The 22838-nt window shown below is 40.5% G+C and overlaps 1 protein-coding gene across 5 annotated transcripts in view; it reads right to left on the bottom strand.

The window, feature by feature from the left end:
* Positions 1-22838, bottom strand: part of CALD1 (caldesmon 1) — a 171555-nt gene that overhangs the window by 122602 nt on the left and 26115 nt on the right. For all 5 annotated transcript variants that reach the window (XM_041484372.1, XM_041484370.1, XM_041484374.1 and 2 more), the window contains exon 2: positions 11652-11728. The gene's annotated coding sequence lies outside the window, so the exon portion shown is untranslated. The remainder of the gene's footprint in view (positions 1-11651; positions 11729-22838) is intronic.

The raw sequence follows: 22838 nt of genomic DNA, 5'->3' as shown, positions 1-22838 counted from the left end.
AAAATCCACAGGGTATCAGTTATCCCCCTGAGAGGTAAGCTTGGATATTTCTGAAGGTGAATGCTGTGGCTGGGAAGCCACCACAATAAATAACACAATAAATAACAATAAAGGTCATCCCTTTAGGAAGTCTCTTCTGAGAATCTTGGCCAGATTCAGCTTTGGCCACCCTGAACCCATAGATTTACCCCACTGATATCTGGCCCCATCTATCACACTGGACAAATAATATAAAAAAACCCTTGTAATTTTTAGGGGATTAGAGCTTTTCCTCTAGCTCATCATAGCGACAGATCCGTTGTGAATTATCACCATTATGCTTCATGACAGAAACGAGTCCAATCTTACATTTCCTAGGCTTGTATTTCCAAAGCTGTTTTCTGTACTGCATATTTCCACTGACAGGCACTCTTTCATTCCCCCTCTCAGTGGAAAAAGCTGGCATGAGCTGGAAGAACAGCTTGGCATTAAAGGACAGGGATGAAACCTTCTCTCCAAATGTGTTGTTGTGAATTCAGCAGGCTAAAACCTTGGCAATTGGGCACTAGGAACTGACAATCTCACTGCTACACCAATGTAGGTGCTCTCAATTTACATCTTTAGGGAATTTATAAGACCTGCTCTCTTCATTAACAACCATCTGAGCATTTAGGAAGCCTCTGGGAAGCCGGGCTGGAGGAGATCAGGGTGATTCTCCCACTGCTATGGGAAATTTTCTTCAAAGACTGCCAAGTCTTGAAATCATGGTGTGGCAAGGAGGATTAGAGGAGCAAGCACCTTGTTTTAAGCTTTTTTGCATGGAAGGAGGTGGCTTCCATTTTAATAACATGATGTCTTCCACAGGACTCACTCTACTTTCAGCAAAATATGTTTGTTCTTCTGTCGTGGCATTACCTCTTCTTTCTCAAGATTTCTAAAAGCAGATATTAAAAATTAATGTGAAGCACACCCATAGGTGTTGAAGAAACTTGGCTCTAGACACATCCTGCTCTCCCAAAGTGTTTCTCTAATTGCTTTTCTGAGCACTTGCAAGAACCTCACTGAAGCATTTCATGCATGCATTTTCATTGCCTTCGTTGCTTGCTCTAGGGCTTGCCTCCCTGTTTCAGTGTATTTTGTTTTTCAGCCTGACCTATTCCATGAAATCAGAATGTGGCTGAATATATCAGGCAGCCCAAAGCCATTGACCAGAGAGATCACTGAAAATATTCACTGACACGAACTTTGCTATTAATAGCTTAAAAACTCCATGAAATTTAAGAATTACAAAGGAAGGGACAAGTAGCCAGAACATGTGAAATTAGGTCATTTTCAGCTTGAGCATTCTCAATTTCTGGGTTAAATCTCTCCAAAAATATGATAGTGGCTTGGCAATTGCTTTCACAAAGACTAGGTAATGTTTTACTGAGGCAGTAATTGACAGACTAAATAAAAAAAAAGGAGTCAAAAAAATATAACCCAGGGCTGGTGGCAAATCACACTCATGTCATATATTTGGATACACAGCAGCTACAAACAGCACCCCTTCCCTCTAGGGTACTGGTCAGTTCCTGGCTGGAAACCTGAATATATCCACAGGTACACATTGCTTCAGGAAACAGGGGAACTGTTGGAAGAGAGCAAGCAAAGTTTCCAGAGCTCTAGGAATCATGGTGTCCATGGAGAATTTGGAAGGGTCAGGCTTGCCAATCCTAAAAAAACAGTAATTTTCACTCATACATTAGAGAATGATAAACCCTTCACATCCCCTGAGGGCAGGAGAAGATGCAATGTGCTTAAAATGGAGCAACAGAGAATGATTTTATCCCTTGACACCAGCACTTTCCCTACCAATTAAGACCCTTGGGAAAACTGTGAAGGGAAGGATAATTAAGCACTGTAACAGGTCAGGTGAGGCAAACTGCAAAGCTCTGCACAGGACACTTCCAGAACAAAATACACCACTCAAAAATCACTTTAAATAGTAAATTCTGCTCTGGGCCAATAGAATGAACTGGAGTAGACACCAATTTTTTTTTTTCCAGTCTATCTTCTGTATTATTTAATATATTTTTTAATACTACCTGCCAGTTTCAGCCTAATACTAGGTTCAGGTTCAGCTACCTGTGTGTGTTCAGCAAGAGCAGCAGGAAGCTGCAGCTCCTCACAAGAACCACAGCACGGAGGAGGAAGCGCATGGTCCTTACCTTCTGCACAGAGACACTTGCAGACAAAGGTTCCTAAGCATTCAACTGGCAAGACAGCAAATCCTCAGAGCCAGAAGGTTTCAAAAATCAAGGACAGATGTAATGAAACCAGAACCCAAGACATTTTGGCTATGGACATTGTTAACCATAGATAACAATCGACCACCATACAAAATCCCCATCTAAAGCCAGATTGGGATGGCTGTCTAAGTGTAATGAACTCAAGATGCAGATTTTTTTTTTTTTTTTTGCCAAGCATACAGTTTTAAAGTCCATTAATTCAATTCTTTTTCCTTAAAGCAAAATAATCTGAATCTGAATGTTTAAAGAAATACAATGGAGAGATACCAGCTTTGACTTTCACTGAGTACCTTTTTCCTGCCCTTAAAATTCTCCCCTTAACCACTACTGCTTTCACTTGAATTTCCCCACCTGTTTAATTTGTTTATGAAATTGCTTTTCCTAGTATTATAGAGCTCTGATCTGTTACTCTTGTTTGGATCACAAGCATGACATGAGTTGGCATCAGCTACAGCTGCCACTCTACCAGTATCAGCATTCCATCTTCAAAAATGGCTATAAGATATTTGTTAGGAGATGAAACAAATCCACAATTTACCGATCAAATCATGCAATTAAAAGCGGGATCACTCTACCAGTATCAGCATTCCATCTTCAAAAATGGCTATAAGATAATTGTTAGGAGATGAAACAAATCTACAATTTACCAATCAAATCATGCAATTAAAAGCAGAAAAAAAACAGGAGAAGTTATTTTGCTGTATCCCTCAGCATTCAGCTTACAATCTGGAGCATGAGACGCACTTTTAACTTCACGTGCACATCCACACGTATTATTATGAGTCATAAAAATCTTTCTTTATATCTAAACTACTCTATCAAATTCTTGGCAGGTGGTTAAAATTCTGAAATACAAAGGATAGGAAGTGGGGAATAGGGGAGAAAAAACAGCAATAAGGAGACTTTTCTCTTCAAAACACAAGTAAATGCTGTAGTAACTCTTGAGCTGACTCTGCTACATGCCACAGGCACGTGGAAGGAGGCACATAGGAAAAAAAAAAAGACATCCAAAGCAACACCATTATTCTGTCCCAAGGGCAAAGGTGGACAATAATTTAGCAGTGCTTCAAAATAGCTGCCTTTTATGCGCAACAAATAGGAGGCAAGATCTAGAACACACCCAGATGTATTCTTTACATCTAAGAAAACAAATCAAACCCAAAAATCTCCTACTGGGTTATTTAGAATTCCACTGAAGGCTTTGATGTTTGGGTCCAAGCTATAGCCAGCTCATCCAGAATTGTGCTTGGGTTCCCTGAGTTTGGGTTCTCTGTGAGCCCAGCCACACCATCCTTCCTGCTCTCACAACCACTTTCACAGTCATAGAGGTGAACCCTTCAGCAAAGTCACCTGGCCTTCCAGGCCACCCTCTGCAAGGGTCTGAGACCTCCTTAGCTCCAATAAAAACTCTTCTGCCTGTAGCAATGCCATTAATATTTAGACCACAGCTGGATTTAGCAAGTCAGCCACTGGAAGGCTTTTTTGGAGACCAGGCTGCAAAGCCAGCCCTCTCCTAAAGAGAATCCAAGACAAGGCAATCCACATCTCTGCTCCCTCTCTGCCCAGGCCTATTGTTGGGTAAGTTGGCAACACTCCCTTGGGCAGGAATTGCATTTAGTTAAACATTGATCACTTGTATGTGTTGCTGACATCCAAATACACCTCCAATAACCAAATTCATAACAGAACCCAATCTGGTTCTCTCAGGTCAGCTTGCTCCAAATGAGAAAACTGAGGTACAAAAAAAGCCCAAAGCATCTTGCTGAATATTCCTGTATCTGCCCACAGAGCTCAACCCAGTCTTGGTGGTTTAAGATTAAATCTGGGAAAGGTCCACGTGCAGAAGCCAAGTAATTCAGTAATAAGTGAATTAGCTGTGGCAGAAAGAATTTCTGCTAAGGCTGCTCAAAGCCATCCAAACCAGGCTGTACTTCCCACAAGTGCAGTGTGGGTCACCTTTGTTTCTGTGCCACGTTCCCCTGCCACAATCTCCCCTCTCACTGTCCTCTGCTCCTGCCCGTGGTTCAAAATATGCCCTGGTCTAGTCAAATACAAGTTCTGTACAACCTTTTTTCTTTCATATTCTTTGTAAGGGGTCATCTGGGGGGGTTGCTTGGTTGGGCTGTGCTTCTGTTTGAACATTTTATGTGCAAGTTGGACAGTGTAGAGAGGAGCCATTTAGATCCAAATCAGAGCCTCCTCTGTTCCTCTCCTAGCTCAAGTTGGATCAGACCTCAGATGAAATAGTGCCAACATTTCAAACTGCTCTCAGAAGGTTTTAGCTGGAATATCTTCTGGACAGTAGCTGTTCTTGGGAAGTCCACCTAATGCCAAAATTCCATAGAAATGCTTCCTGCATTGAACTACAGCCCTATAGCAGTCCTTTTTGTAATGGATCTGAAATGGAAACCAACAGAAATGCTTCCTTCTTCATTTCCCTTAAGTGGATTCAGTATTGAGGCTGCATTTCTATTTATTTGGTTTTAGTGTGATGTGGGCATGAAAAAGTCATGCAAAATGCCTTCCCTCCTACCCCAAGGGCTCATGCACCTTTGCACACCCTCCTTACAATTTTTAAGTATTTCATGAACCTTTCAGTCCTCATCCATGGCTCCAGAGAAGCCTCCACCTGGCAGTCACTTTCACACAAGTGGTTTTGTAACCTTCCAAACAACAAACTCTACAATGCAGCAGAAAATTGAACTATCCCTAAGATTTTCTTTCTTTATCCTCGGCCACCTCAGAGTATTCACTTACAAATACAAACTTTGCTTGGTAAAACTGTCAATGGTGCAAGGCTTTGTAAACCTCAGGGACCATCGCTGCAAATTTCTCTGCTGACATTAACACTGGACCTGGTTAAGAGGACTGCCCATGAGTGAGCCTGGATTCCAGATATGTTACAATATTCAGACCCCTCACCAGGTACATATCACTTATAAAGACCTGGTCCTCACATATTAACATAACTGAATGCAGGTTCAGGTTTTTTTCACCTGGTAAATCCATATGCTGTGCCAGTGAGGGGATTTACCAACCTAGATTCAGAAGAATAATTTGTGATGTGCCTTAATTTACATGAGTTCAGAGTATATGTAAAAATAATATTTTATTCTCTCCATGCCCCACTCCTAGCTCTGCTACAATTTTATGATATTTCATTCATTTTGTGCTGATATAAACATGCCTAAATAAAAGACAGGCTTGCTTCCCCTTCCAAGAATGTCAACCAAATGTATTCTTGCATGTGCTGGTCTCACAAACTAAAAATTAACAGCTGGGTAAAACAACAAAGGAAATTTGGACATGTTCAAACCATACTCTCAGTGGGTCTGTAGTGAACTTTGCAGAGGTTACACTCAATAAAAAGTTCATCATTTTCATTTGATTCAGTTCCCCTCTTCTTTTAGCAAATAAATCATTATACAGAAACAGGATTTTTATTGATGGCCCTCCTCAATTTCCACAAGCCTGGACAGCATAAGCTTATAGGTCATGTAATGGTTTTCTGCAGCCATTTGCCCAAATATTTTACATTGCCACTTATTTATATTTTTCCAGATCATGCACAAACTTGAACCAACCCTCACAGCCTTAATAAAAACAGACATTGTTATTAGCCACTAACACAGTCATGAGAGTCAAGTAGCCAAAAGACCTGTATAAGATCATACAGACCATCAGCAAAAAGCTGAAAGGTCAGAACTGATGTGCTGATTCCAGCCCTCCTGGCAGCCTTGAGCTACAATCCACAGGCATGGATTCAGCCATTTTTGCACCTTTGAGAAAGGTTATCAAAATTTGTAATTGAAAAGCTTAAATTTTGCCTGGGTGGGTTTTTTGGTTGTTGTTTTTTTTGTTGTTGTTGTTTTGTTTTGTTTTTTGGGGTTTTTTTTTTTTTTTTTTTTTTTTTTTTTTTTTTTTTTTTTTTTTTTTTTTTTGTTGTTGTTTTTTTGGGGGTTTTTTTTTGGTTGGTTGGCTGGTTTTTGGTTTTTTTTTTTTAATAATACGCTCGATGTGGTAACAGAAAGGGTCCATGCAACATTAAATGAAACACACAAGGCAGAAAGGTGATATCCCTAACACAGCTCTCTGATGATCACACCTGGAACACTTCATTCAGCTCTGGAGAGCTCATTTCCTCACTGACAACAACAACCCAGAGGACAATCACAGGAGAGCCATAAAAGTGTTCAGCAAGGAGAGACTGACTTACAAAGAGATTAAAAGAGCTGTGGATGCATCAAATAAGTTTTAAGTAGGGGATGTGACAACTGTCTGCAAGTGTTAACAATAACATTAGAAAGGACAAAGAATCATTTCAATGAAAGAAAAGTTTACAGCTACAGGGAGTAGTAGTAAATTAAAAATAATGAAAACATTTACTGATCTAAAAAAGTACTTTTAATAGCAAAATCTACTGGAGTATAGGGTAGACCTGATAATCTGCTTAACCAACACTTCTGCTTGACAAATTCTCAACCCTTAAGAACCTAAAGGTTGTCACTTAAATACTGAAGACTTTCTGTTTTGGAATTTCTCCAGTGGAATATTCTATCCCTTGTTGGGGAAGTTTCAAACATTCTTCCCTCTGAAGCAACAAGTCAAGCCCCTTGCTCTAGCACCACCCCCAGGGAGTTTGGCTCCATAAACCAAACTCAAGCAAGCCTTGAGAGTCACCAATGCAGTGTTTTGCCTTCCCCAGCCTTGGATATGCCAGCAAATGCTCATGTCATAGCCAGCCAGGCTCACTTCACTGTTTTTTCACCTGAATAACAGCACAATAGATAACTACTGGGATCTGATTTAGAGGATGATCAAAATCTACACATGAAATGCACAGAGGAACTGCAAACTTGGTTATAACAATGCCTTTTGTCTTCGGAAATGCTCTTTTTTTCCCTACCGTACCTCAATGACAATTTTTAAAGGGTTCTATTTGTGTTATTCTATCAAACCTGCTAGTTTTTAAGTAAAGCAGTGGCTGCCTACTCTATAAAACACGAGCACAAGCAGTAAGTCCGCCGAAGGCCTGCTGCTGGCTGGCCAATTTCCACGTACCCTAATATGGTGAAGAAAATGTTTGACTGGAGCCCAGAGCAGAGTGCCAAATTTAACAACTCCACAGCGAGCAGAGTGCCACAGAGCCCTCTGCTTAGGCTCACTCTAACTCCAGCCTGCTGGTTAGGCAGTGAGTTCAGCCTACTGACATGGGCTAGACCATAATTGTACTTGTGCAAAGAGCCCAGAGCCTTTTGTTCTCCCTGCCCTGCCAGGGAAGGTTCAGGCTCGCTGCCCTACAAGGCTCTCAGGGACAGCAGCTCATTGGAGTGTTTCCCTTCTTGGGCTAAATATATTGAGGAAAGCCTGGGTATCCCGAGGATATAAAAACATGGACTGCATGAGGCACTTGGGTTTGTGTAAAGAGCAAGGTTTTCAAGGGCTCCAGCACAAGAATTCTTTTTCTTTCACTTTCTTCACTGTCTTTTTCTACTGCTAATGTACACATGAGAGGTTTCCCAATATCAAACCTATATAAAGGGCAGATATCTTCCTTGCAGTTCTGCTACTACTGCCCTTTATGAAACTTGGCAAGGTGCAGGCTGCTTACCTGCCTCTGAGCCCTCTGCAAAATAAACTTTGCCCACTTGTGTTATGTATGCCTCTGAGCCCTCTGCAAAATAAACTTGTGTTTATGTACTTGCATTTCAGTCTTCCAAATTTCACCGAGTTTAGGATTTTTGAAATAGCTAAGAGAAAGGGTGACAAAGTAGATGAATGACATTGAGGTCAGACTTCAAATTACACTTCAGTCTTCCCACTTATTCTCTTTTGTAATGCAACCAAAATCATTGCAAAGCCTGATAATAGAGATTTGTCAACAGAAAAGAAGGGGATTGTTGAGTTTCTATCCGTGAAACAACTCACTTTAGGCATTAAAAGAACAATGCTACCTTGATTATGCAAAAGGGTTAGCTGGCCTCTCCCAGATCATTTCCTATGAGATCATATGAAGACTTGGAAACAGAAGGGACTGGTTTCAGGAAGTTTGAAAGCCTTTTATGGATTACATTAACAAGGCACAGGCTGTTCCCTAAAACTGATTGTACATCAAATTCCATTGCAGCCACATGCCCTTGGTTGGAATGCTTCAGCATATATGATAGTACCAACAGCCACCAAAAAAAGCAGCAATTCTGTCATTTAATCCCTGTGTCTTTTTCCTTTCCTTTTTTTTTTTTTTTTTTTTTTGAGTACCTGGAATTAATTTTAATTTTTTGCTGTACAAATAGCATGCAACAGGTTACAGTGGGAAATCACTTTGGTTTTCAAAAGTTTCAAGTATCCTACAGAGTACAGATACAACTTTTTTACAGAGTTAAATACCTGTCTTACATCAGCAGAAATAAATGTTCAACTGCAAGATTTTGGAAGTATACCTAATAGCTGTTAGAAGTCAGTTTTACTTTTTCTTCTCTGGTAAGTACTAGCAACAAAAAAACCTTTGCACAAAAGCATATCAGTGTCTGAAAAATACTTTTCCTTGCTGTTTGAGGTGTCAGCTACTACCAAACATGTATTATTTAGTATTTACTACCAAGCATTTTCCAGTCAGTTCAGTTACTGTACATTTACTCTTGATACAGAAAATTAGAAAGCAAATGAGAAACTGCATTCCTTTTCCAAGAAATAGTGCTGCACATTTTCTGATTTTTTAGAATGTAGCAGGGTCCAGCAGACTCATGAGTCTGTAAAGACACCTCAAATTCTGTGCTTCTGTTTGGAAGTGTCACAGCACTTCTGGAGGCTCTGGCCTTCAGGCTCCTTAGCAAGGCTCCTGTCTCATTTGGGTTTCATGTTAGCTCTTTGGTGATGCATAAATTCCATGCTAAACTTCACAAGACCCACACTGTGAGAGACTGAGTTTCACTGTGGGAGGCAAACTGACCTGTTGATGGAATTAGATAACACTCACCTCTTCATTAGCAATGACACCACGCAGATTTAGCTTTCGGTGGACAGTAACTACATTTTCAAACAGCTTCTCCCTAAATTAAAATCTTCCCTCCTATTTACAGATGGGGGAAGAGAGGAGCACATAACTGAAATGCAGTTCCCTGTCCAAGCCCAGCACCTCTTGCAGCCCAGGTAAGTCCCTTCCCCGTGGGGTTGCACTTTCTCCTGCCACCTGACTGATGCCACGGCTGGAGAACAAAAACATTCAGCATGAACATTCCCCCCAGCATTAAACTGCCACCTCTTACTGGAAATAAAATACATTTTGGTTCCTCTTGGGACTGGAGAGAAGTAAGAGAGGAGTGAAAACCTCAAATTTATTATAATTATTTGCTATCTGTTTAATAATGGTGTTCTCTGTGCCAAAGAAGATGGAACAATTAAAAGACAACCACTGTCTTTGCTTAGTTTGGGAAATAACTGTCCCTGATACAATCTTCCAGGAATCCATCCTTAGAGCCTTGCCCATTGCTATTTATAACTGAGTAAATATTAGAGGATTCACATCTTTTGCCCTGAAAAAACAAGACCTTTGGCCTTAACATTTTTTTGGAAAGTGTTTCAGAGAAGGCTGTTGCTCTGCAGCAATGTTTCCTTCCATTAAAATTCCCTCTTAAAATATATGGCCCAAAGGAGGAACACTAGACCTCAAATATACCACAAATATGGACAAGTCTGCCTGCAGGCATTTGGAGGCTGGGAATTTGCCCAAAACATTATCCTTCAAAAATTAACCAACTCTCTGTCAGCGCAGTTAGCAGCCTCAAAAAAACCCCAATTTACTTTGACATGCCTTTGTCAGGGCAGCTCACTAATTGAATATTGCACTGTTTATCACTGCTTAAGGTTTAATTATTCCCAAGGACTGAAACTGGAGCCTTTATAGATCCACATGCAACTAAAAAGATGTGTTTGGGAGCCTCTGTTGCCCAACAAATTCACTTTTAGGTTTCTATCCTCCTGGCTTCAGCCCAGCCACTTCTTTCCCTCATCTGCTGACACAATCTGTGATAGCCAGGGACCAGAAGAGCAGGCAGGGTGACCACAGGAACTCTGTGCTCAGGACTTTGCTCTGCTTGGCCACTTAAACCTGGCTGTGAACATCAGAAATGAGAAAAAAGGTACTGAGGAAATAGAACTCAAAGGCAGAAACTCGCTAAAAGTGTATGCAGACAAAAGAGCTGTCAGCTCTGCCATGGGCGTGTGGGATTATCCTTTGTAAAGATAATTCCTTACAAACCTTGCCCTTACAGGACGAGTCAAGATCAGATCATGCAAACACAGCCCCTGGTAGTGACAGTCACTCCAGAGTGGTGCTCAACAGGCAGAGAAACCCTTCAAGGCAAGCCCTTTCCTCACCTCCTCATCAAGGTTGGCTGCTTCACTTAAGTTTTGAATCCTTTTTGTTTTCCTTAGTTTCCACTACTGAAACTCTGCGTTGTGTTACTATTTTACGTAAATGTTCCATCCTTTTCAATCAGTGAATTTGCTACACATGACATCATAACCTCCACCTGTGTAGCCAGAATGATGGAGTGTCCTCACTCACAGCAATTTGGGCTAAACAGCAATTATAAACCAAGTGCAGCCTGGGAACATTTATTATTATTACCATCATTGCTTAACAGGCCTCCTATCAAGTGCTGAAGCACCAATCTTTTGAAAGGCAAATTTTCTCCCACCTGGCAAGCAGAAGTTCTGTTACGTGTCCCTATCAAACTACAACCAGAACACCTGGGGAACAGAGAGCCATTGACTTCGCTGACACATTCAGCAACATCATTATCTTAATGACACATAATGGTCTCCATATTCATAACCTTTCACCAAGGGAAAGCCCAGTGTGGCTCTTGGGCTGACCTCATTACCTCAGTCTGTAGCCTGTGTGTGCAGAGATGGCCACATGTAGGGTTAATGACAGAGACACAAGAGTTCAACCTTCCCAAGGGAAAAACACCTCCTTCCCATTCAGGTCATTTCCAGGAACCAGGAGATTAATATGGAGCCACAACATGGAAAAATTTCTCAGTGTTTTAGAGAGCTAAATTACCATGCACATTCTTACCTATAATCCTTCCCATGCAAAATACTAAAAAAAAAAAAGGGAAGAATTGGGGTGGTGGAAAATTCCCAAACATACAAGTAATTTCTGGCAGTCAGTTTCATCAAGGACTACCAAATTGTCTTCCAAATCAGGCTGATCACAAACCCAAAACAACCTTTTCCCATACCAGACTCTGGGTTTCAAAGGAAGCTAATCTAACACTGCAGTGCAGCTCATGATAGAAATTGTCTCAACTGAACAAAATATAGCTCCAGAAAAAAAAAAAAAAAGAAAAAAAAAGGCATAAAAAGCCTATATCTCACCAGATATGATGCCCCTGAGCCTGGAAGATGCTGTCTCTTCAGCTCCCAAGGGATTCTTCGAGTAAGCCAATGGTTATCTGCAAAGACAGAAGTGTTTACATGGGGGGCTGAAGAGAGCACCCAAGGCAGAAAAGACTTTACAGTTAGATTGATCTAGAAAGCAAAACAGATCTTGATCCTTGCTGCAGATTCTAGATACAACTGCATCACTGACTAAACTGATTTGCTGCTCCTTTTCTTTTTCCAGTGACGACTCTGTGAGGAAGAAATTCCCAAGCAAGAAAGGACAGACTACTCTGCACATCTGAGCCCCCATTAGGGGACACAAGAGTGGCTTCCACTTGCAAGGAAAACTGCTCCATTCAGTTTTCCTGCTGAAAATGCTCCTGCTGCCATGACTGTAGCCCAACCACAGAGCAACGCAATCCTGAGAAAATCCTGGGAAGCATCAGCCACAGAACTGACAATTTTAATAGCCAAACTGCGCCAATTAATATGGAGCCAAACCTGATTATGCCCTCATTAATCACTTCAGAGGAAAAAAAAAAAATAAAAAAAACACTGAGGGAATTCCCTATTTCTTTTGGCTGTAGACCAGCACAGTTTCTTGATTGCTGGCTGCCTCCAGTCAAAGATGCAACAAACTTCTGGCTATTTGTGCATGGCTGCTGGATTGCATTTACATGGGTTTTAGTGACAGGTTGTTTGTCTGTCTGTGCGTGTACTTTGACTGCAACAGTGGTAGAACAGCCACCTTCAGGCAATGGCTGGGATAAATAATAATTTATTTAGCATGTGGTGAGAAAAAATTGCCTCTGAGCCATGCCTCAGGGGGAGAGCTGGAGGCAGCTCTTGGGAGAATAGACTCAGACCTCCAATTTGGAGGAATCTCAGCCAGCTGGGAAAGCTGCTCAGGGGGGTCTGGTGGCTCCCATCCACTTCCATGTACAGAGGCAGTAAAAAAGATAACCTTTTCAAATGTTTATGTACTCAGAAGACAAAAGGCTGAAATTGGAAGGTTCAGAGAAATTCTTTTACCTGTTAAACCAGGTGAAGAAAGATAGCAAAAGCAAGCTTGCTCCACAATCAGTGTTTAATTACACAAATGAGTTTACCTTTCCCACCTAATCAACACAATCAGCAGGAGGGCTCAAGAGTATTCATTAGACTCACTGTGTTAAGCAAGAGATTTGACTAAGCCCTGAAAAAAACACACCATTCTTTTGCATTCTTTTGTGCAATTTTACAGGATTTCTCCTAAATCCATAAGCAGTAGTATCAGGGGCAGGATTTGCTCATCTTAGAGAATTTTGAGGTGTTTGTTTCAATTTGATCCTGCCAGCCAAAGGGGGTTTTTGAAGGTAGCGTGTGATGAAATGAAGAGGGAGTGAAAGTCTCCTCCACACATGCAGCACTGTGCTCCACCATGGTTAAACACAACGGGTACCCTGTTGCTTTACAAAAACAACAAACACCTATTGCCCCAAGAGCTGCCAGGACTCAAAATCACAGCTGTGGCCAGCTGAGATGGCAGTTCCTCCAGGAAACGCCGTTCTGAACTTCCCAAAGCTGTATCACAGTAAACACTGAAGAACGCAGGTTTTCCCAGATCCTGGTGAGAGGAATGCAGGTCCTCTTTGTGCAATGCATAAATCCAGGTTACAGGACTATCTCAGCCTTAATAAAACTCCCATTAAAGTCAATTGCAGTTACGCATTCTAACCCAGAGAAAATCCAGACCTATCCTTCCATCAATAAAATGCCAAACTACCCCAACCACTAATAAAATCCAAGGACTGACATGCCCTTCAGGATTCATGTAACTACATGAAGTGAGCCAGGTCTTTCAAGCAGAAACTCTGCTTAACTTGCTGTAACTGTGAGAAAAAATGCCTCATCATTTACATCCAAAGAAGAAAATATAAATCCAGAGGTACAACAGAGTACAGTGAAACACCTTTAAGTTGTGTAACTTCCTGAGATGTTTTGCAGATAAAGCCCTGAAGGTGGACATCAGTGTTAATCAGAAGAACATCTTGTTTTCTTTCTAAGGCTTTCACTTAGCCTTGTTTCCTGTGATACCTTAAGACCAAGACGTTCCTGAGAGCTCTCATTCTCAGGGTACTTAAGTGTTCTCCTCACCAACCAAACAAGATTACTCACCTTCTGTAAGTTAGGCTCAGGTTTGTTGAGGCAGAGCCAAAACACACACACACACATATTCCTAACCAAGGACATGTTTTTCTTTCATGGGCTGTTTTTACTCTGTACTCCTAAGCACGGTACTAAAAAACTTTTTAAAAAGGAAATCATTTTGCCAAATATCTTCAGGAATGCCTTATTGAACCCACAAATATACTTCAGACCTTTTCCAACTCACACAACTCTATGATTCTATGATCTATCAAGTGAAATGCCGTGAATGAGCAAATGCTGACAACACTGAGCCAGAGGAATTTTTTAATCTACTTGCTGATATAATTTTATAATGTTTAATACCATATAACCTGCAAAATAGCCAAGTTAAGGGGCACCAATAACTAAAAAGCTTCTATAAAATTAATTTGTTTGGTTCATACTCAAGAAATCTCTGGATGACACACACAAAGGAAAGCTTGGACATCAGTGTTAATCAGAAGAACATCTTGTTTTCTTTCTAAGGCTTTCACTTAGCCTTGTTTCCTGTGATACCTTAAGACCAAGACGTTCCTGAGAGCTCTCATTCTCAGGGTACTTAAGTGTTCTCCTCACCAACCAAACAAGATTACTCACCTTCTGTAAGTTAGGCTCAGGTTTGTTGAGGCAGAGCCAAAACACACACACACACATATTCCTAACCAAGGACATGTTTTTCTTTCATGGGCTGTTTTTACTCTGTACTCCTAAGCACGGTACTAAAAAACTTTTTAAAAAGGAAATCATTTTGCCAAATATCTTCAGGAATGCCTTATTGAACCCACAAATATACTTCAGACCTTTTCCAACTCACACAACTCTATGATTCTATGATCTATCAAGTGAAATGCCGTGAATGAGCAAATGCTGACAACACTGAGCCAGAGGAATTTTTTAATCTACTTGCTGATATAATTTTATAATGTTTAATACCATATAACCTGCAAAATAGCCAAGTTAAGGGGCACCAATAACTAAAAAGCTTCTATAAAATTAATTTGTTTGGTTCATACTCAAGAAATCTCTGGATGACACACACAAAGGAAAGCTGAGACAATTATATTGCACTTAATTCTTAAAAGGAGCACTAAGTTCAACAAAAATGAATTTACATTTTTATTTACTTCATTATTTCTTCAACTTCCTATAGATCATTTCATCCCCATACTTACTTGCATATTAATCAACTAATTACCAGGTGGGAGAAACTGAGGTTTGAGTACCAAACCCAAACAGTTGTGGAAATACTGTCTTTCTTTCATAACTTCATATCTAGAGATAGCTACTTCTAAACAGAGCAGTAGACCGTTTAGCAATTTATTAGCAAAATAAATTATGTTTTTTCCATTGCTCTTTTCCAGTGGGAAATTCTGTTCTCTGTAGCAAGGGGAAATGATCATTTCCAGAAATGTTTCTCACACAGGGCAATCCTCATGGCCCTGTTCTGTGGGATTAAGTATGGGAACACTTAGATGGTAAAGCCTGCATTAGCAAGCAAAACCAAAAGCACTGAAGGCTACCTATTTCCAATCTACTGGAAAAAGCTTGATCCTGCTTTTCATAACCTAAACAAAACCAAATGCCTTCTTTCATTGCAACACCCTGAAAATGGCAAAGCCTGTGAAGTTTTGTTTGACCAAAGTGCTGAGGACAACTCTCCCCATTATGGCACAAACATTTAAAAACCTGCAGAAACCAAACCAGGATCTCAGAGCATCTTTGGAGCCCTGGCTATTAAAGGGCTATTAAAGCAGGGGGCATGAAAAGCAGCCAAAACACCCATTGAAACCATATCAAATATGGCACTGATTCAGAGGAAAGCATTAGATGTGCTGAGTTTCCCTGCTTCCTGCAATTCTGGTTGCAGAAGTCCCCAGGGATTACTTGCCCTGGTTTTATTCAGCCCCAGGATCACAAGACATTACAACCCAAGCAGATCTGGGCTGCAGACATTTTAAAGGAGGCAAATGGCAAAAAAAGAAAAAAATCATCTTTCAGTGCAACCAGAAACATCATTCTCCATTTACAATCACCTGCAGAGGCAACACGAAAACCACCACCCATCACAGCCAGCAGCACCTCCTTGGCGTCCTTACAGCAAACAACCCACACATCTACAAAAGCACATCTGAAATTCTCTACAGGGTCATCCTCAGATTCAAATTCCCAACTCTTCCAGCTGACCAGGCTGAGGACTGAAATGTGACAGAAAGGAGTCACAACTTACGGACTTCTCATGTACTCCAGAAAATCTCCCTTAAGGTGTCTCTTTTCATAGGACATAGTAAGAAAGAAAATTCTGGTGTTTCAGCAAGATCACTTCTTTTACACTTTCATTTTACCTACAAAAATAAGTCCCTGAGTTTCTCCTCTAAGAGCACTCAAAAACAACCCAAAGCAGTTTTTTCTGTTACTTGAACTAGGCCACCAGTTGTTTTTTTCACAGTACTTTTCACGACTGCTGAAAAAAGCACAGTTAGGCACAAGCCTTGCTCAAAGTACAGCTTTAGTCCCTTTCATGACTCAAACATGAAGCTGAATTTCTGACAATTTGTGTTAACAACAATTTGCTGACAACCCAAGGTGTGATATTCCATTAGGTAACAAGGAAAACAGCAAGGCAGGTTGTGTTGTTTCCTTGTCAGCATCCAAAAGCACAGTGTGCATGTGAATGCTGCATGTGCAGACAGAACCCTCTTTTAAAATCTTGGTTTAGACATTTTTGGGTAATGCTTCCACCACCCACCTGTCTATCCTTCCTCTAATCAATTCTGGAATCAATCATCAACATAAACATTGGCATTTAAATTTTTTGAAAAAAGGCTTTTTGAGAATCCTTTAATCCCTCCTTCCAAAGAAGGTCATGTCCAGTTTTACTTATTTTTTTTTCCCCCCCAACATTTTTCCTCCATGTTTTTCTTTACAGGAGACCAAAAGATAGAGATTCTGTACATTTTTGTGGGACAACTAAATTGGGCAGACATCTATTTCCTCAGCCAATATCAGCAGTGAATTTATAGCTCAGAGAAAACTCTGAAGAGACAGGGGTTTGTGGGACAGAGGTTTTATTTGGTTGGTTTTTTTTTTTTTTTCCCTTAGACCTGAAAAACTCTTTTGACAAGTTTGTCACAAAGAAAAGCAGAATTTAAAGCCTCATCTGCTCTGAGGGGTCTCTGGTACCCAGTCAGAGCATGCTGAGCACTCACCTACACTCCAGACCCTGAGGTGATTAACTCCAGCTTTGGTACACACCACAAACCTGCTGAGTATTCCCTTGAAACAATTGGTAGTCTATGTCATAAACCACATCATTTTTATTCCACCACTCATTTTCTTAACTTAGTTCTCTTCATTTTCAATGTGTGTGGATGTAAGGAACAAAATACGAGCCAAACAACTTTTCACCCAGACTGAGACTTTGCTACAAGGTTAAAATTGACCCTTTTTCAAAAAAAAAAAAAAGTTTTTGAAACAAAGGTTTTCTGACAGGCATTGGGAGGACAATCAGAGTTCTATAAGTGGGAAATGTACTGAGCGTCAAATACTGAATTTTGACAAATGCTGTGTTGACAGCACGCACACAGCACAGCTTCGTGACAGGCTGAGAGTTGGATGGGACCGAAGGTTGCGTGGCAGTGTGAAGGCACAACACAATCCCAGAGCTGTCAAGGCCACACATTTAGAGATAAACCCAAGATAAGGCAGCAAACAACCAAAAAACTGTGTGTCAGAAACATGGGAGAGAGGAAAACAGAAACAACATTAATTAACAAAACCTTAACCCCAAACCCCAAAACTGTAAAAAGTTTATTTTGAGATATTTTTAGTTGAAATATGTTTGGGAAAATGTTGGAATGAGCCACTTGAATAAAACACAGTACCAACAAATAATACTGCGTCTTTTTCATTTGGTAGGAGTCCACTTTATTCCACAGATTTTGAGATGTGTTTAAGACTCTATAGGTTTGGTATTACGTCAATGACTGTTCATAATGAAACTCCAGGCAGTAGCAAAAAAAGATGTAATGATAGCACCACCCAAGATAGGGATACGGGGCCCTTTGAGCAGATTTACTGACAGGAATGTTGAGCATGGGTTAAAACAACAGAGTTGTCTGGCTCACCTGTGCATGCTAAAATGTCAGGTGACAGGGCACAAGCAATGCTATTTCTTGAATCTCTCTTATGAAGTTAACCTAATTCTAGCCTTTGCTGGATTTCTCAAAAGATTTGTCATTTGCTACAGCTCTATGATACTGTCAGCTGTTTTAAAAGTATGTTTCCTGTTTTCATATCCCTTCTATCTCCTTAGGGAATAATATTTTGATGGTTTTAGTGACATGTTGGGTGTTATTTGGACTGGGAGATCAGTGTCCTTCAAAGCACAGCATGACACCGTGCACAAAACACTTGGCTGGCATCAGCTCCAGTTTGGTGCTGTCACAGGAATCATTTTTCTTTTTTTGTGCTTCATTTTGTCAGAGTGACAAAAGGGAAAATGATGCCAAACTCCTCTGTAAAGAACTTAGAGATAGACACAGAATAAGCAGTGCTTGATCATAAAGCCACTTGACACTATAGAAAGAAGGTATCTTGTAAAGAGCTCTTTAAAAATAAATACCAAGAAAGCCTCTTGACACCTTGCAGCTAACACAGGATTGACAGTAACTCAGAATCACCACCTATTTTCTACAAGTAGATAACCTGAGTCTGGGAGAGATGATCTGCTGGAGTCCAATACAATATAAAGAGGCAATCTTTGTATGGGAAATTTTACAAACTCCAAACTTCACTGTAACAACACTTGCTTTGGGACTAAAAGAGAGTTTGATATAATATCTCAAGCTGCTGCTTTCACAGTTGCCCAAGAAATAATTTTGATTAGAGCTGTTCAGTTTTGTGGTTTTTATGCCAGAAGTAGATAAAGCAAAACAATGCAGAAAACCCGAGTTTAAAGGGAGACTTTAGAACAATATATTTGAAGAATCACCTTTGAAAACACAGGACAGGACTGTGTTGTTCAAGACATGAATAATCCCAGGCTATTTGAGGAACAGGATAAAATGAAAGGAACAAATGAGCTGTTGAAAGTGAACACAAGGATGTCACCTCTGGGTCACCCAGTGGTCCATGCCCCAGGCATCAGACAGACCTGAGCTCACAGCAGCCTCTCCCTTCAGGGTCTTGACAGCACTGAAGAAATTCACACCCAAGAAGGTGCTTCCACCCAGTGGAGCTGCTCCTCACCTCTGGAAGGCAGGGAAGGCCCAGCGTGGGTGCTGCAGCTCAGGCTCCCACAGAATTCAGCTCAGAATTCAATTTTATGTGTACATAAAAGCAAGCACAGAAACAAACTTCTGCTACAGAAACGTGTATGGATGTGCATGAGAACAGAAAGGAGAACGCAGCAGACCCCATCTTTTGCTCTTCAAAGGAGACACTTAATTTTGGTTAAAAACTGATGTAAGACAGAAGATATGAATCCCCTGCTAAGCTTACAATTAGTGCCTTGCTGTTTTGTGCAGCTGAACAAAACTATCTTTACATGATTTTTTTTGGAATGCTTTTAATGATTTTGGCTGCCTGTATTAAGCTGCTGCAACATTTGACTTCCAGGGTAATGACAGCCAGGTCTAAAATATCCTAATCAGACATCCAAGAATCAAGGCCTTTCAAAAATAACTTGGAAAAAAACCCTACCCTTTCTTTTGGCATCTTCTCTTTGACCAAAAGCGTGTCCACTTGCCAACTTAAGGAGAAATATGAAAGAACAAAAAGGCCCTTGACCTATAGCCAGACTATTGTTATGCATTCCATGACTGTGTGACAGTGTAAAACATGGATTTAACAGGACTGGCTGGGAGCTCTCTATTATGCATGCACACTCATTGTGGTGATTTTTATGAGGTTTTTTGTTCAACTCATTCATTTCTCTCTAGAAGAATGCAGCAGTTACATGAAAACTCACCAGTTTCTGTGCAGAGTTCTTCCCCCTGCCAACAGTGACAAGTCAAAATCAGCAGGTCTGAAATATTTCTCTGTTAGAATTACTTGATGCTGCACTGATTGATGCAGCATTCAACTGGAATCAACCCAAAGCATCAGGCCTACCAAGATGTGGAATAAAAATGCTCTGCATTTGTGCCCTAAACATTCACACAGGATTCACAGACATGAATTAGCCAAGGGCACTGGACATCCAGCAAGCTGGTGTATTACGGCCAGAGTTATTGCTAAAAACAGTCAACAGCCAGAAAATCAGCAAGTCTGCCAGACCTGAGGGCTGCAGCTGGATAGGAGAGAAGCTTCAGCATCAGTTTCAGCAGGGCCAAAAAATCAGCATCTGTTTCTTACACACTAACTTTCACTTTTCTTAGAAATCACTAGAATGGCTTCATTTCTTGATTTAAAGGAATCAAATGCTTATTCCAACCATATTCTTGAAATCTTTTTATATGTATATAAAGAGCCTGGTTGCCAATAAAATCTATTGCTAAATCTAAGTTCTGTGGTGCTTCGTAGGCAAGCTGTTTGATGATCTGATCCAAAACTCACTGAAAGCTTTCCATCAGGCTCTTCATTGTGTGGCTACCAAAAACAAGTGCTGCTAAATTACACCCTGACATCTTTGTTTCTGTAAAGCATCCAGAGCCATCCCTGTCATGGAATGAAGCTCAAGGACTTCCCTGCTCTGTGGAGCCTCAGACTCCAGCTTTATTAGCCTGACAACAGCTCCTTGGAGGACTTCTTTCCATTGGAAGTTATGAAAATAAATGCAAAATATATATGCTTGCACATCATAAAAGTGAGGTTTTGTTTCATTTTAGACTATGAGATTAAAAAAAAATTCCACTATGAAAAATAACATGGAACTTACAAACCCCTGAACAATAAAGGGTTATGCACTATAGAGCTGTTTCTGGTGAGCCTCTCTAATAAAAATGAAAAAGGCATCAAAAAGTACCAAGTCAGCATCTCTGATATTTGTAAATGTCTCTGTACCCTTTCTGAAGCAGCAGTTGGATATGTTAGTGTTGTATTCCAGCTGACAGGAAAAGACCCCAAAATCTTGTCAGGTAATTAACCCACTAGTCATGAATCAGGTTTCTAATTTGCCCTCTCCCATTTCAAGAGTAAATTAAGATCAAATCTTCATGATCACTGTGCTTCAATTTTGGTAACCCAAGTGATACTTCCAATGAGCTTTAGCACAAAACTCACCTTTGGAAAGATCTTGGAGACCTTTCAGAGGAAGTGTTTTCACACATGATTAATTAGTAATGACACTTCACCAAATGTAAAAGGGCTCCACATTATTCCTTTTTTTTTTTTTCCAATCACCAAACTAACCATGTACTTGAGAGGGTGGGATCATCCTTAATTTCTGATTCCCAAATTTCTGAGGATATTTACCAAGTGTCCCGACAAAACTCTTCATTATGTTGCACACCCACCATGGCACCAAATTACTTTCCCCAAATGATCAATAATGTGCCAATATTGAACTGTCTTACCTCAAAACCAGTGGAACTTATATTTATGTTATAATATATATTTTATATATATATATTCTTCTATAAATGCTAGCAGTTCAATGAGAAGGAAAGCACAATTTCAATACATAATTATATCTCTGTTTACTACACAGTGATGGTCTGCTCAAGAGAAACTTGCATTCTCTGCTTATACACTGAGCTATCCCTTAGCTCAAGGTACAATGACAGCTTTTCTTTCTTCTTCTTTTCTTTCTTTCTTCTCTGCTTTTAAGCCACCACAGACTGACTGCTGATTTTCATACTGGCTCTCTACAAGTGAGAACTTCCTGCACTGCAAGAAAAGGTCTCTCTTGAAAAATGAGTTCTTGCTGAACTTTGTACAGCAAGAATCTCCCAACAGGCAATAGAGCATTTTCAAATTCCAGGGCCATGAAAGGGTTACAGCCATTATAACCATTCCAGGGTTATAATTGTGGCTCCATTTCTCTGTGTTATAATGAACCCAAGACAATGAAATCTCCCCCTTGGCAGGAAGGACAGGACTGCCCGTGGCTGAAGGAGGATTCCTCACTGCTGTCCCAGCTCTATGTCCATGCAAAACAGAGCCCAGCTGGGCACGACAGAAACAGCACCAGCAATTCACAGCAGCAATTGTCAGTGTGAAACAGCAAAGGGACACTCAGCCAGAGAGGATGAAGCCACTCTCACTCCCCTGCAGCCCTGGCAGATGAAATAAGTCACACAAGGTGGCCAGCAGAGTTAAAATTCAGCTGTTCCTGGTGTCAGAGCTCAAGAAGTGGACTCCAGGAGACCTCTCTGCTTGGTGCCTGCTCCTCCAGGGCCATTCCCAGCAGGTAGCAAAGTGCAGAGCCAAGGAAGGGCAACCCAACTCTTGTGTTCAATCACACCCAAAAGGCCACCATCATCACAGCCATCAGCCTCAGATTTCAAATCTTTTTGAAATTTTATCCTGCCAGAGGATACAGAGGAAAATTTGAAGGGAATGATGGCTCTGCCAAACTGTAGGCAGTACTTTACTCATCAGATAACCCTTTCAAATCTCTTTGTTATTGAAAGGTCGGGAAAGGAAAAAAAAAAAAAACCAAAAAAAAAACATTTAGGCAGCTTTAGTAGTACAACTCTGCTTCTGCTGTCTTAGAGATGTTAATGTCACACATAAATCTCCATGTTTTACTAATAGCATCATATATCTTCCCAGGCATTTCTAATTCACCCCTTGTTGTGCTATCTATGTACTTTATCACACAGGGTTACTCTCTGTCAGGTATTAATATTAAGACACTGTGCCCTGTCTTTTGTAGGAAAGTACATGCTCTTATCTAAATTGCTGAGACTAATAACTTGAAATATTGTCCCTGCAAACATACTTGAATGGTGTATATTCAGATAACCAGAGCTTTTTTTTTTTTTCCTTCTCCCCTTCCCTCCCAGTGAGTGAACATAAATTAAGTCTCCACAGGAATTAACCCAGGAAAAATCTGCTTTCCCAATTTGG

This window comes from Pyrgilauda ruficollis, unplaced genomic scaffold, assembly GCF_017590135.1.
Source record: "Pyrgilauda ruficollis isolate IOZ18807 unplaced genomic scaffold, ASM1759013v1 scaffold66, whole genome shotgun sequence".
In the NCBI taxonomy this organism is placed as follows: Eukaryota; Metazoa; Chordata; class Aves; order Passeriformes; family Passeridae; genus Pyrgilauda; species Pyrgilauda ruficollis.
Note: the sequence above shows the minus strand (reverse complement) of the source record. Positions and strands in the feature narration are given on the sequence as shown.